This window comes from Melitaea cinxia, chromosome 17 (assembly GCF_905220565.1).
Source record: "Melitaea cinxia chromosome 17, ilMelCinx1.1, whole genome shotgun sequence".
Lineage (NCBI taxonomy): Eukaryota > Metazoa > Arthropoda > Insecta > Lepidoptera > Nymphalidae > Melitaea > Melitaea cinxia.
Window position 1 is genome coordinate 77,984 of NC_059410.1, and position 14,400 is coordinate 92,383.

Below are 14,400 nucleotides of genomic sequence, written 5' to 3' on the forward strand. Positions count from 1 at the left end.
TAACCGAAACCTAACCGAAACCTAACCGAAACCTAACCGAAACCTAACCGAAACCTAACCGAAACCTAACCGAAACCTAACCGAAACCTAACCGAAACCTAACCGAAACCTAACCGAAACCTAACCGAAACCTAACCGAAACCTAACCGAAACCTAACCGAAACCTAACCGAAACCTAACCGAAACCTAACCGAAACCTAACCGAAACCTAACCGAAACCTAACCGAAACCTAACCGAAACCTAACCGAAACCTAACCGAAACCTAACCGAAACCTAACCGAAACCTAACCGAAACCTAACCGAAACCTAACCGAAACCTAACCGAAACCTAACCGAAACCTAACCGAAACCTAACCGAAACCTAACCGAAACCTAACCGAAACCTAACCGAAACCTAACCGAAACCTAACCGAAACCTAACCGAAACCTAACCGAAACCTAACCGAAACCTAACCGAAACCTAACCGAAACCTAACCGAAACCTAACCGAAACCTAACCGAAACCTAACCGAAACCTAACCGAAACCTAACCGAAACCTAACCGAAACCTAACCGAAACCTAACCGAAACCTAACCGAAACCTAACCGAAACCTAACCGAAACCTAACCGAAACCACGAAACCACGAAACCACGAAACCACGAAACCACGAAACCACGAAACCACGAAACCACGAAACCACGAAACCACGAAACCACGAAACCACGAAACCACGAAACCACGAAACCACGAAACCACGAAACCACGAAACCACGAAACCACGAAACCACGAGAAAACTGAACCATCGCTTATCATATGTTTTAATATTATCACAACGTTAGCGTGATTGAAAATACAACCACTGCCATCTAGTGTGTGAAGACGACAAACTGATTTTTATGTTTAGTTAGTTATTTCTTTAAATAAATTATGTTCATAATACAAATAAGTGTAGATATGTTGCTGGTGAAGATTTTTTTATTTTTTTGGAACACCTACAAAGTACACACCGTATTTCAAGTACAAATACAATAACCGTAGAGTCTGAGTGTAACTTTAATTATAGGTTATAACTACATACACTTATAATATAAATAACATACAAATGGCAAGAACTTAAGATGTTTTACAGTAAAATATGAGTAAAATTAACTACAATTAAAGATTAAAACAAAAGGAATCAAAGAATTAAAGAGAAATAAATTAGAAATAATTTGAACAAATACTAAAAAAAACAACAAATATCACTTTGCTGATAAATACAATTTAATCATTATTTTAAATTTTAAATTTTTGTCGTTAAAAAAAATATCCATATCCAGATGTTTTTAAATAATACAGTGGGGTCTCATCATCCTCTTTAAAGGTGTCTGATAACCCAAGTTAGAAGATAGCATTCGTTTATTTATACGTAGACATTTACATACATAATATATATAATGTTTTACAGATGTAGACTTTGTTTGCCTGACACGACATGCACCATAAGGTATTACCGTTATAACAATTAATATTGTTTTTAATTTTGTTAGACTATTGTTTAGTTCAAGTATAGCAACATTGAGCATGACTATATTCAAACAAAGTTCACAAATTAAAAAAAAAACATAAAATGGTAATTACTATATATTTATTTATATATATATTTCATTATTTTTAAATGTAAGATATTTGCGCATATTAAGGACGGTAGATGGCACTGATAACATATAAATCTGTAAGCCTAGCGCTCTAAAAAGAATTTCTTTACTGTACTGGTTAAGAGGTCGATCGTGAATACATTAAATGACGTTAAAAATTATAGATAAAAAAAAAATACGTAAAAAAAAACACGCTCATAGCTAATCGAACTAAGAAGTACAAAATAATTTTTAATTACAAAGAGTTTATATTACAGTAGTAGAAGATCGAACAATCAATCATAATTATTAATGAATTACTTCAAAATAAAACCACCCAGAAAATTTTTGTGCTTTTGATTTTTTTTTTAATTATTTAAACTAAACTATAAAATATTCATAATTAAGCATGTAATTTTTTTTTTTTTTTTCTTATTATATACTTTGAATAACAGCTAAATAAAAGAATATTTATTTTAAATGTTTGGCGTATGAAGGTTCATAACCACCTTGGACAGGAAGTAGAACGTGGAGAGAGAACGACAACGGCAAAACAGAGTTTTTCTAGCAACTTTTTAGTTATTAACTAGCGACCCGCTCGGGCTTCGCACGGGTGCAATGCTGATACTAAATATACTACAGAATGTCTTTATATACAACGTTCACAGCTTTTTGTTGTTATTAGACAATACAAACCTATTTTATTAAACGGTTTTATTTAGCTCACCCCGTTTGTTTTATTTATTTTTTATTATTTATTCTTGGGTCAAATTTAGTAATTCAAATTTCACCCTCTTCCTGTCAACCGATTAATCTGAAATTTTGTATACACTTTGGATTTTGGTGACAATACAATTATGTTTATTCATTATCATTATAAATTCAAGATGGCCGCCGCTACAAAATGGCGGATAATTTATGTTTTATTAATCCCATCAATATGGTTATCAAATGAAAGGGCTCAACAAGCAGAATACAATATACTATAAAAAATTGAAATCCAAGATGGCGGCCGCTACAAAATGGCGGATAGCGTAGGTTTTATCAATCCCATCAATATGAGTATCAAATGAAAGGGCTCAACAAGCAGAATACAATATACTATAAAAAATTGAAATACAAGATGGCGGCCGCTACAAAATGGCGGATAACGTAGGTTTTATCGATCCCATCAATATGGGTATCAAATGAAAGTGCTCAATCAGTATAATCAATGTACTATATAAAATTTTAAAGAAAAATTTTGAACTTTGAAGATGTTTTCCGCTATTTTAAAACTAAATTAGTTCATTAAGAGTGATATTGAAGTGACCTTTATTGTGAACCTACGTGAATAAAATAAAAGAACTTAAGGTTTTCAAATCAAGTCACTCTGTATTCATATGTACGCAAATTTCACAATCTGTAGTTACTGATACGCTGGTGTAGTGGCGTTTGCATTTTTACCGCACCAATTAGTCGCCGATCCTTGGTTCAAACCCCGAAAGTTCTTACGTAGATCGTTTTCATATTTTATATTCTGAGTTGTTTCTTGTCGAATACATTAAATCAATATGAAGTACGAATGTTGTAAAGCAACCAGAGGTGGAGCCACCGACTGCATTATGTGTACTAAGTGCAAAAAAAAATTACCACCTTCAATGTTTATTTCCATCGAAGAATAATAAAGATATTCCTACTGATAGCAAAAAATCATGGATATGCCCAGAGTGTTCAATAGCTCAGCCTCGTCATTTGAACAAAGACAACACGCCTGTTCGTAATACAAACGTCGACGAGAACATTAATCTGCGCAGAGGCGGGTCATCGACGGTAGTTTCTTCGCCTGAAAGCGAATCGTCTACACCTAAAATGATTGACACCACCGCTGTTATTGAAATCGTTAAATCTGTTATTTAGCTGAATTTAAATCTTTTATATTACCGCTCGAAAATGAAGTAAAAGCTTTGAGGCAGGAATTTCTAAGTATAGGCGAAAGCTTGGACTTTTTTAATACCAAATTCGAGGATCTAAGTGCCAGATTAACGCATTGTGAGGCTGAAGTTAAGCTGTTTTCTAGCAGGGCGATTGAATTTGAACAACTAAAGTCAAAATTAGAATCCATGGAAAACGTGAACAATGATAGGGAACAGTGGGCTCGCAGATCTAATATTGAAATTTATGGGGTTCCTGAAAGAAAAAATGAAAATCTGTATTCTGTCCTACAAAATATAGCAGAAAGAGCTGATGCTAATTTGAATATAGACACGGATATTGATTTCGTTACGAGGGTAGCTCCAAAAAACAATAATAATAAGAAGTCTAAGCCTATTATAGTGCGGTTTTTGTGCCGGTGGAAGAAGGACGATTTTTTATCACTCGCGCGTAAGCGTAAGTTAAATTGCAATGACCTGGGTTTCAATTCTGACAATCCTATTTATTTAAATGATCATCTCACAAGTTCGAATAAATCACTCTTGCACTCAGTTAAGAAAATGGCTAAAGAAAAATGTTATCAATATGTATGGGTTAAAAAATGCTGTATTATGGTTCGTCGCACAAATTCCAGCCCGGTCATGCATATAACTTCGCTTACTGATTTAAAAAAGATGGTTTAAGAACTACTTTTATGTTTAAAGGAACTGTAGTCTGTTTTTTGTTAAGGTTATTGATTTTGAATTTGAATTTGATTTTTATCGTATTCTTGATTTTAATATTAATATTACTTTTGGTTTTTAATTGTGATTGCGATTTTTATCTTTATCATATTTTGGATTTTATTTTGCATTTGATTATGATTTTTACTTTAATTTTTATTTTGATAACGAATTTGATTTTAATTGGTATAATGATTTTGAATTGTGTCTTTATTGTGAACATGGTTTTAATTGTGATTTTAAATGTTTTTTTACATATTAATTTGATTGTTATTTCCAATTTAAATTTCATTTTATTAATTTTGAATGTATTGATTATTGTTCGATGTTTATTATTTTTTATTGTTTTATTATTGACTATTTTTTACTTTTTAAATAATTATGTTATTATGAATGGGCACATTATAATAATCTTTACTAGTTTTAGCTCATTGGGTATCGGTGAATTTTATGTTATGGTTAGACTGTGGTATTTCAGGCTAATTAAGGATAATCTGAGAATATTTTATGTAATTGTTATCGTTGTTTTCCATCATGATTAATTCGCTCAATGTATATTACCAGAATGTTCGCGGACTTAGAACTAAAACGAACGCCGTGTTTAGAAATTTGTTGCAACAGGATAATGATATAGTTTGTTTTACTGAGACCTGGTTGCATAAGGGTATTTTTGATACTGAAATATTCGATTCCCGTTACACCGTATACAGAAGTGACAGGTGCTATGATTTGCGAGGTGATAGTATGGGTGGAGGAGTTTTAATTGCTGTTAACTCCAACCTCTCTGTTTATTCTTCCTCGCAAATTATGTTAACTAATAAGGCGGCTGAAGTTTTAAAAGTTTCAATAAGGACTACTTCTTCTCCCGTTTTAAGACTCCTACATGTATTTTGTTGTTATTTTCCACATTGCAGGTCTCAGTACGAAGTCCAATGTGAATTATACGAAATCATTTCACAGGAGTGTCTCTGTCGGGTTGACGATATATTTTTGTTGGTGGGTGATTTTAATATCTCTGAAGCGACATGGTCAGAAGAATATGGACATATGAAAATTTGTAATTATGGCTCTGGAAGTGATTTGGTTAACTGCTTGTACAATTTTCTTCAATTTAATGATTTGAAACAATTTAACTCAATTTCTAATAAAAATGGTCGGGTTCTAGATCTTGTTATTGGTAATTGTGACTGTACGGTCGATAAATGTATTGTTCCCCTGACGATCGAGGATGCGCACCATCCAGCTTTGCAGGTTAAGTTAGCGACACCTACGCAAAAACGAGGTAAAACAGTCTCACGTTCAATACGTTTATTCCGTCAAGCTAACTATGTTGATATTAACGGTGCTCTGGGAAGTGTTGATTGGTATGACATTCTTAATGATCATGACATATCCCGGGCAGTTGATGTTTTCTATCAGACCGTGGATTCAATTATCTCTGATATGGTTCCCACTAAGATTGTAAAGTCTGTTGGAAACTATCCGTCTTGGTATACCCCAGCCTTAAAAAAAATTATAGCAGAAAAGTTAAAATACCATAAAAAATGGAAGATTTATAATAGGATATCTGATTACCACACATTTGTCCTTTTACGAGAGCGACAAAAATTAGTTCAAGTACAGTGCTATGATGATTATATTCATATGACGGAGGTCAGGATACGCAACAACAGTAAACTATTTTGGTCCTTTGTTAAGAGTAAAAGAACATCCTCTGGCCTTCCTGACAGTCTGTTTTGGTTAGACAAAACTGCTAGTGACGATGAGGAGGTATGTTCATTGTTTAATGACTATTTTAAATCAGTTTACAGCGATGGATCCATAAATGTAACATTTAAGAAACAAATTCATAGCTGTGGTGGTTTGGATATCGGCCATATAGATTTGTCAGTATCTACTGTTAAAAGTTATTTGAAATCACTGAATGTCAATAAGGGATATGGTCCCGATTATATACCACCTATATTTTTAAAGAATTGTTATAACTCATTAGCCTACCCTATTTTTCTCCTTTTTAATAAGTCATTAAGGTCTGGCTCTGTGCCTATTGCTTGGAAGCGCTCGTTCGTGGTACCAGTATTCAAATCAGGCGATAAACATAACGTTCAGAACTATAGGCCGATATCTAAATTATGTACCATAGCTAAAATGTTCGAAAAAATTATCTACGATAACATCTATCCATTTGTACGGGGTATTCTGATTGATGAACAACATGGTTTCGTCGATAGAAGATCCGTTGAAACTAATGTGTGTGAGCTGATTCATCGTGTACTTAAAGCTATGGATGGTGGTGGCCAGGTGGACGTCGTGTATACCGACTTCTCGAAGGCTTTCGATAAAATATCCCATAACATACTTTTAAATAAACTGGAGCAAGTTGGTATACACGGTGACCTACTTAGGTGGTTATCGTCTTATCTTCGGGACAGAAGTCAGGCAGTGACAATAAGAGGCTTTTGTTCATCTTTTACTCCTGTTTCTTCGGGTGTACCACAGGGCTCTCACCTTGGTCCGTTGCTCTTTAATATCTTTATAAACGATATTTGTAAAGTTTTCGAGCACTCTTCAATATTATTATTTGCAGATGACTTGAAAGTTTTTAGAAGGGTATCTGTGCTGACAGATTGTTTGCTGTTACAAGAAGACTTAAATAAATTATGCAAGTATTGTGAGGATAATCAGCTTTCTCTAAATGTAAAAAAATGCAGCGTCATCTCATTTACACGTAAAAAAACGCCGATTTCTTTTAACTACCATCTAAACGACAAAATTATTGACCGCGTTACGGGGGTGAGAGACCTGGGTATTTACTTGGATAATAAGTTAACATTTGGGAGCCATATAGATCAAATTGTTGCTAAGTCTTATCGGATGCTTGGCTTTATACTGAGGGTTGGTAAGGATTTTAAAGACTACTATACTCTTATTATTCTTTACAATGGCCTGGTGCGCTCTTTGTTGGAATTTGGGTCTACTATCTGGAACCCTCAATATAAGATATATGTTGAGTCCGTTGAAAAAATACAAGCTAAATTCCTTAAACATTTGAATTATAGGTTTTGTCGCTCTTATCATGACTTGCCTAGTTTCAATTCACTGGAAGTTCGCCGTACATTGAAAGATCAAATCTTTCTGTATAAGCTAGTCAATAATGTTGTTGATAGTCCTTATTTACTAAGTTGTTTGAACTTTAATCTCCCTAAATTTTTTAAACGTAAAAATGATCTTTTTTATTTGCCCAATACTAGAACTAAATATGCCCAAAATGATTTTATTCGTCGTTCCTGCAATATATATAATAAAAAATTTTATAACGCTGATATATTCTCATGTTCGTTATTAAGTTTTAGACGTAACATTAATCAATTAATGAACCAATGAATTTAATTATTTTATGTTTTATTTGCTTTTTATTATTATTTTTTTTTTTTGATTTTCATTTTATTTATTAACATTTTCAATTGTTAAGTTACTCAATTTTGTGTTTTAATTCTAATTTAATTTATTTTTTTGCGCTCTGCTTACTATGTGTTAGTTGTTAGTGGAAACTTAACTGGTATATGCGCTATCTTGTTGCTGTTCTTTTTTACTTTGTGTTATATTTTACTGTTTGTTTCCCAAATAAAAATAAATAAAATAAAATAAATAAAAATAAAATTAAAATCCAAGATGGCGGCCTCTACAAAATGGCGGATAACTTAGGTTTTATCAATCCCATCAACATGGGTATCAAATGAAAGGTCTCAACAAGTAGAATACAATTTACTATGCAAAATTGAAATCTAAGCTGGCCGCCGCTACCAAATGTCTGATAACAATTTTTTATCAATCCCACCAATATGGGTATCAAATAAAAGGGCTTGACAAGAAGAATACAGTGCACTATACAACCTCAATATTTAAGATGGGCCTTGCAATAATGAAGCACTAAATGAATTAAACAGAATGCGAAATAAAAACTAAAAACTAGAAAATAAAAATAGGTAAAAAAACTTTTTAAGTTAAACGGTTTTATGTTAAACATACATTGCAATGTTTAAGATAAATGTACTAAAAACCAAAAAATAATAAAATAGATACAGTCGTGGGAATTATAAACATATGCATAGACTAGACTAAAATAAAACCGTGGGGCACGTCAATTGTCTACAAATTATCGACTTAATGGGCGATAGAAGAATCGTTTAATTCGTCGTTAAAATAGGCAGTTGGCCCGCAGACGGTGAGGAAATTACTTACTATTTTCTTGCTCATGGAAATTCCAATAGTTATACACTCCATGTAAATAAAAGAGATGTTTCAACTAGTTTATCGTTGGACATTCACACTGCTGGCTGGCGAGGAATCGTTTCACTGCTCGTAGTTTGTCTTTAATCGACAAAACATATGATAAAAGTACTACTCGCTCACCACTATGAAACCCTAAAACTCGCTTATAATCGAGCTTGCTAGCTTGTTTCCACATTCTAGCCCTACTTATCACACGTCCATCGTTGTCGGTTGAACAACTGCCTAATTATAGTGTAACATTACAAAACAAACATTTTAATCAACGATTGTAGACAATTGACGTGCCCCACGGTTTTATTTTAGTCTAGTCTATGCATATGTTTATAATTCCCACGACTGTATCTATTTTATTATTTTTTGGTTTTTAGTACATTTATCTTAAACATTGCAATGTATGTTTAACATAAAACCGTTTAACTTAAAAAGTTTTTTTACCTATTTTTATTGTAAAGTTAAACGTCCATACCGCGTTGAATACACCGGTTCTCGTCCGATCACCAAAGTTAAGCAACGTTGGGCGCGGTCAGTAATTGGATGGGTGACCGCCTGGGAATAACCGCGTGACGTTGGCTTTTTGTTTTTGTTTTTTTTTTTCAATTACTTTTTCTAATTTAGCTTAACATAAAAAAAAAAAAAAAAAAAAAAAAAAATTAAAGATTGCATTATGAAACTAATTTTTTATTAGAATATCTATTCTTCTTCGAAGTTCGAGATACGAAATGTAAACAGTCTATAATTTAACAAAACACATCATGTTCTTGCGGATAATTTATTCTTTCATGGCATACACAAGAATGAAACATTAAAGGACTTTTTTACAACTTACAGAAAACGTCGTGAAAAATTATATTTATAAAATATATACTACGTTCACAGCTCGACAAAACAGAACCACCTAGCGTGTGCTATAGAAACTACAAAGATTATTAAATCTATCTATACGTATAATAAAATGGTAGGAAAGTCAAAACTGATCATTGAATATTTTTTTTAAAAGAATACTTGGGGTGTGATCTACAATCGATACCGAAGCCAAAAATATGGTTTTTAGAATTTTCGTCTGTTTGTCTGTTTGTCTGTATGTATGTCTGGGATAAGCTAAAAAAGTACCGCATGGATTTACTTCAAATTTGGCACGAATATTATTAAGAAGTCGGGTCAACATATAGGCTACATATTATCACGCTATCACCTACGGGAAACGAGCAGTGAACCTTATTTCTTCAACGCGTTCTGTAACAACACGTAATCTAACGACGCATATTTGAATGTTGTTGTTATTATGTTAATAATAACCATGCTATAAGCTAGCTTCACACTATAAATATCACGCAATATAAGTAACTTAGGCCGATAAACAAAATTAAATGAATATAAGTAGAATCAAGACCATTTTTAAAGCCGCGCCATCTATGAGATTACAAAAACATCATCATCAATCCCTCTTTGGATATAAATAATTTTATTTTGATCTTGTAGGTGAGGTTAATAGTTGTTTTCAAAAGTCATAGATGAAGATGTGCATTTTCTTCTTAAAATTGTATCGTTAATTCGTTTCAGAGATGACCAACACAATTTAAAAAAAATGTGTTTTTATAAGTTTTAAGCTGCTTCATCTATGTCTTATAAAATTCACCGAGTTTGTCTGTACCTAATAATAATAACAAACAGAACTTAAAAAGAACTGCATAAATTTATAACAAAATTTAAACTCGAAAACGGCACGCTATTGCTGTAAGCAATTTGAGCTAAATAACGAAGACAGAGGAAAATTAAGCATGCCATACATATATATCATAAAGATAAGACATGCTTATATTTTTTTACAGTACAGAATAAATAGTAATATAATTAGTACAAAATAAACATTGACTGTTAATATCTTTGTTCGGTATTTATTGGTTTTATTATTGCTTCTTAATTTATGTATTTTCATGTCTCATATAAACTTAAGTGAGATGTGGAACTAGCTAGGTTTTTTTTAACTCACACACAGCCGTTTATTTTATGTTAAAATCGTGTAAAGTCATAACTTAAATATGTTATAATTTTTTACCATATAAAAATGTTTCCTTTTTGCTAACTAGATGGCGTTGGCATCGAATTACATCGCGCTATGGTTTTGTTTAGAAAAAGTGATGTTATGCGTACAGAGTATTTCGCTTGGGTTTTGTTAAATCCGTCTCGCAATAACGGGCGCCGCCTCAACCTATAGAAACTGGGGTTACCTGCGTTGCTATAACTTATCGTGTGCTTGGTCAAAGTTTAACGTGAAAAAATTTTCCTGAAATAAATAAATATTAATATCTAAGATTTTTATTTTTGTGTTACCGACATTAGGAATTCTAAACATTTTTGAATATCATATCAAAAATTGACCGCTCCAGCGGGGTTCGAACCCGCGTCTCCGACTTGCCGTGTCGGCGCTCTAGCCAATTAAGCTATGGAACGATGCACCTGCTCGAGCGAAATTTTCGATATGATAATTTTTAATTTTCGGTTTAAAAATATTAAAAATAGCACGGTGTCGTCTCCTGTCAAAGATTTTCATTGTAATATGAAACTTTGAATAGTTACGGGTTTCTGTAAAGAGCTCACTATAGACGGCGCCACGGTTCGCTTAAACCGAAAACTAAAAATTATCATATCGAAAATTTCGCTCGAGCGGGTGCATCGTTCCATAGCTTAATTGGCTTGAGCGCCGACACGGCAAGTCGGAGACGCGGGTTCGAACCCCGCTGGAGCGGTCAATTTTTGATATGATATTCAAATAAATATTACTGAAATAAACTTCAATCGAACTACTGCTTAGCTATCATTCATTATCTGTGTGTAAATTCTCTGTGTCAATTATTTTCTGTTATTTGAAAAGATATAATCGTAGGTATTTTTGGTACTGTATAGCGTTCACACAGACGACATCGCGGGCAGCAGCTAGTACATATAATAAAATGGTAGGAAAGTCAAAACTATATATATATAAATAAATAAATTTGGAGTGTCTTTTTGTAATAATAAATGACTGCCTTTTACTAAATGCTCGTGGATGTATACACGGTACATATGCCAAAATCTCTCTGTCTGTCAGTTTGTTCCGGCTAATCTCTGAAACGGCTGGACCAATTTTGACAGGACTTTCACTGGCAGATAGCTGATGTAATAAGGAGTAACTTAGGTTTACTTTTTTTTTTTGGAAATTTATTTATTTTTATAATTCTGCGAACTGAAAAATAACTTTTTTGTTAAATTCCACGCGAACTATATATATATAATTTCAGTTTTCTACTGAGTGACGTACCTAGTGAACTATATTATCCACTAAGTGGACTGCCACTTTAGTCAGTTTATTGTTCATAAATAATTGATGATGAATGAATGAATGAATGTCGAAGGACGAAGAGCGATCGGCAGACCAAAAAAGCGATGGATGGATTGTGTGAGTGAGGATATGAGAAAGAAAGGAGTAAGCGCTGAAGTGACGAATAATAGAGAGGAATGGAAGAGGAAAACATGTTGTGCCGACCCTATATAAGTGGGATAAGGGCAGGAAGATGATGAAATAATTTTGATGATTCTTGTTTTAATCGAAGCTGATGCTTGTCTTGTAGTCCCGTTTGATTTTAATCGAGATCTTATAACTACTTTTGTAATTAAGTCGGTTTTTTTCGTTTGAGAGCAAACACAATAAAATTATACTTCAGTCATGTGGTCCAAAAGTATAATCGTTTTAATTATAATTTAATTATTTTCAATTGGTTTTATAAATTATCTGCCGCCGGAGAGAGAGAATAATAGAGCCCTTTCTCTCTCTAACTTATTACACCCTGACAGTTCCAGACATACGAGTTACATTATTAAATACAGCAAAGAGATAAAGCATGAAACATTGTTTGTAACTTTGTAGAGAATAATCTTTAGCATTACTAAACTGAATTTAAAATTACGTTTCCCGTACATAAACTACTTATTCCTGAGTGTCACAGGCGACATTGGTAAAACACGTTGGAAGAAAAGCATTATACTATGCCTCTCGATCCACTGGCATTGACATATTTGTAAGAGACAGCTACACTGTTCTAATATACTACAATAATATTAAATAAATTATAACAAAAAAAAGACGATACGATTTCTCCATCTCTGAGAGCAAGTCACAGTGTAACATTTTGTGTCAAAACTTATTAAACTTGAAAAGCATGTTTTATGCGTGTTGTTGCTTGCATGTTTTATGTCACACTAGCTGGATTTAATTAAAATCCATTCTGTAGTTTTTGCGTGAAAGAGGAACAAACATCCAAACATCCATACATCCACACGTCCATACATACAAACTTTCGCGTTTATAATATTAGTAGGATGTATTGTTTCTAATTGTACAATAAAGTATATTTGTATTGTAATGAAAGTAGTTAATGAGCACTATACGTATATTATCAAGCACGCTTTATCTATATAAACAAAAATTGTTTTATCTTCAAGACCAATGTACGACTATAAACTTTACAAGACCATACAATTAAAAAAAAATATATTATTTGTCTGATTTCTTTTTATTATTATTATTTCTTTTATTCAGTATATTTTCTTATGATTACATTTTTAAATATATTTATAAAAAGACAAATAAAAATATTTAAAAATATAAAAATAGTAGTCCTCCGATGGCAGGTTGAGGCCCAGGCCACCGGTAGTTAAGGTTCCAGGCTGAGGAACCTCCTCACAATGCGGGCCGTTTCAAGCAACACTGCCTTTTGTATCTGACCCTTGATCCAACAGTCAAGTGAGAGTTTCTTAAGGTGTTGGTCGAAACTCTTCGCTAATAGACCATTAACCGATACAACAATAGGAACAATTATTGTTGAGTCTACATTCCACATGCCGGTAATCTCGTGGGCAAGGTCTAAATATTTACTTAATTTTTCTTTTTCGGCCTTTACGAGATTATCGTCATGTGGAACTGTAATGTCAACAATAATTGCTCGGCGCGCTGATCGGTCTACTAGCACTATATCAGGTTTATTGGCTGCAATAAACCTGTCAGTGACAATAGATCGATCCCAGTAGAGCAATGCACGACCATTCTCAAGAAATGGCGTTGGGCTATACCTATAATAAGGCAACTCATTTTCAACGAGGCCGTACCGAATTGCAAGTTGTTGGTGTATAATCCTGGCTACTTGGTTATGTCTATGCAAGTACTCACCGTTAGCAAGATGACTACAACCGGAAACAATATGTCTAATGGATTCTCCAGGCTTATGGCAAGCTCGGCATATGTCTGGAGTTCCATCTTTCATGATATGTTTCCGGTAGTTATTCGTCTTAATAACTTCGTCCATAATTGCACAGACAAAACCTTCGGTTTCTCCGAAGAGGTTCCCGTGTTGTAACCAGGATATAGAACTGGGCTGGTCTACATCTGGGTCTGTCAGAACTTTGTAGAACCGGCCATGTAATTCCTTGCTCTTCCATACGGCCACGCGGTCAACGGTACGCATTACTATAGGCTTACGCCATTTCTCTTTGCCTAAGGACAGCGGAGTAAAGCCCCTATCAACTGCAACAACGTCCATGTGCATATCGTTTTTCATATTTAAAAAATACTCTCTGAGATTACACACCTCACGATTGTGGAGATTTTTAGCGTTTAAAAAGCCACGACCCCCACATTTTCGTGGGATGTATAATCTCATCACAGACGATCGAGGATGGTGTATTCGGTACGCTGTTAACAGTTTACGGACTTGGCGATCAAGGGTATCTAATTCCGTTTGAGTCCATCTCAAAATGCCAAAGGTATAGACGATTAAGGGCATAACCCAACTGTTAAAGGCACGCACCTTGTTACCGCCCGAAAGAAAGCTGTGGAGAA

At 33.7% G+C, this 14,400-nt stretch overlaps 1 long non-coding RNA gene and 1 pseudogene across 1 annotated transcript; one reads left to right on the forward strand and one right to left on the reverse strand.

Annotated features, from left to right (window-relative positions):
* The first annotated feature begins 8,980 nt into the window (after window positions 1-8,980).
* On the forward strand, window positions 8,981-9,100 carry LOC123661952 (annotated as a pseudogene).
* Window positions 9,101-9,281: 181 nt separating this feature from the next.
* On the reverse strand, window positions 9,282-12,988 carry LOC123661362. Its single transcript, XR_006744330.1, has 2 exons — window positions 12,949-12,988; window positions 9,282-9,392 (listed from the first exon to the last, which is right to left on the reverse strand). It is a non-coding gene; the product is annotated as an uncharacterized LOC123661362 (long non-coding RNA).
* Between the last annotated feature and the right edge of the window lie 1,412 nt (window positions 12,989-14,400).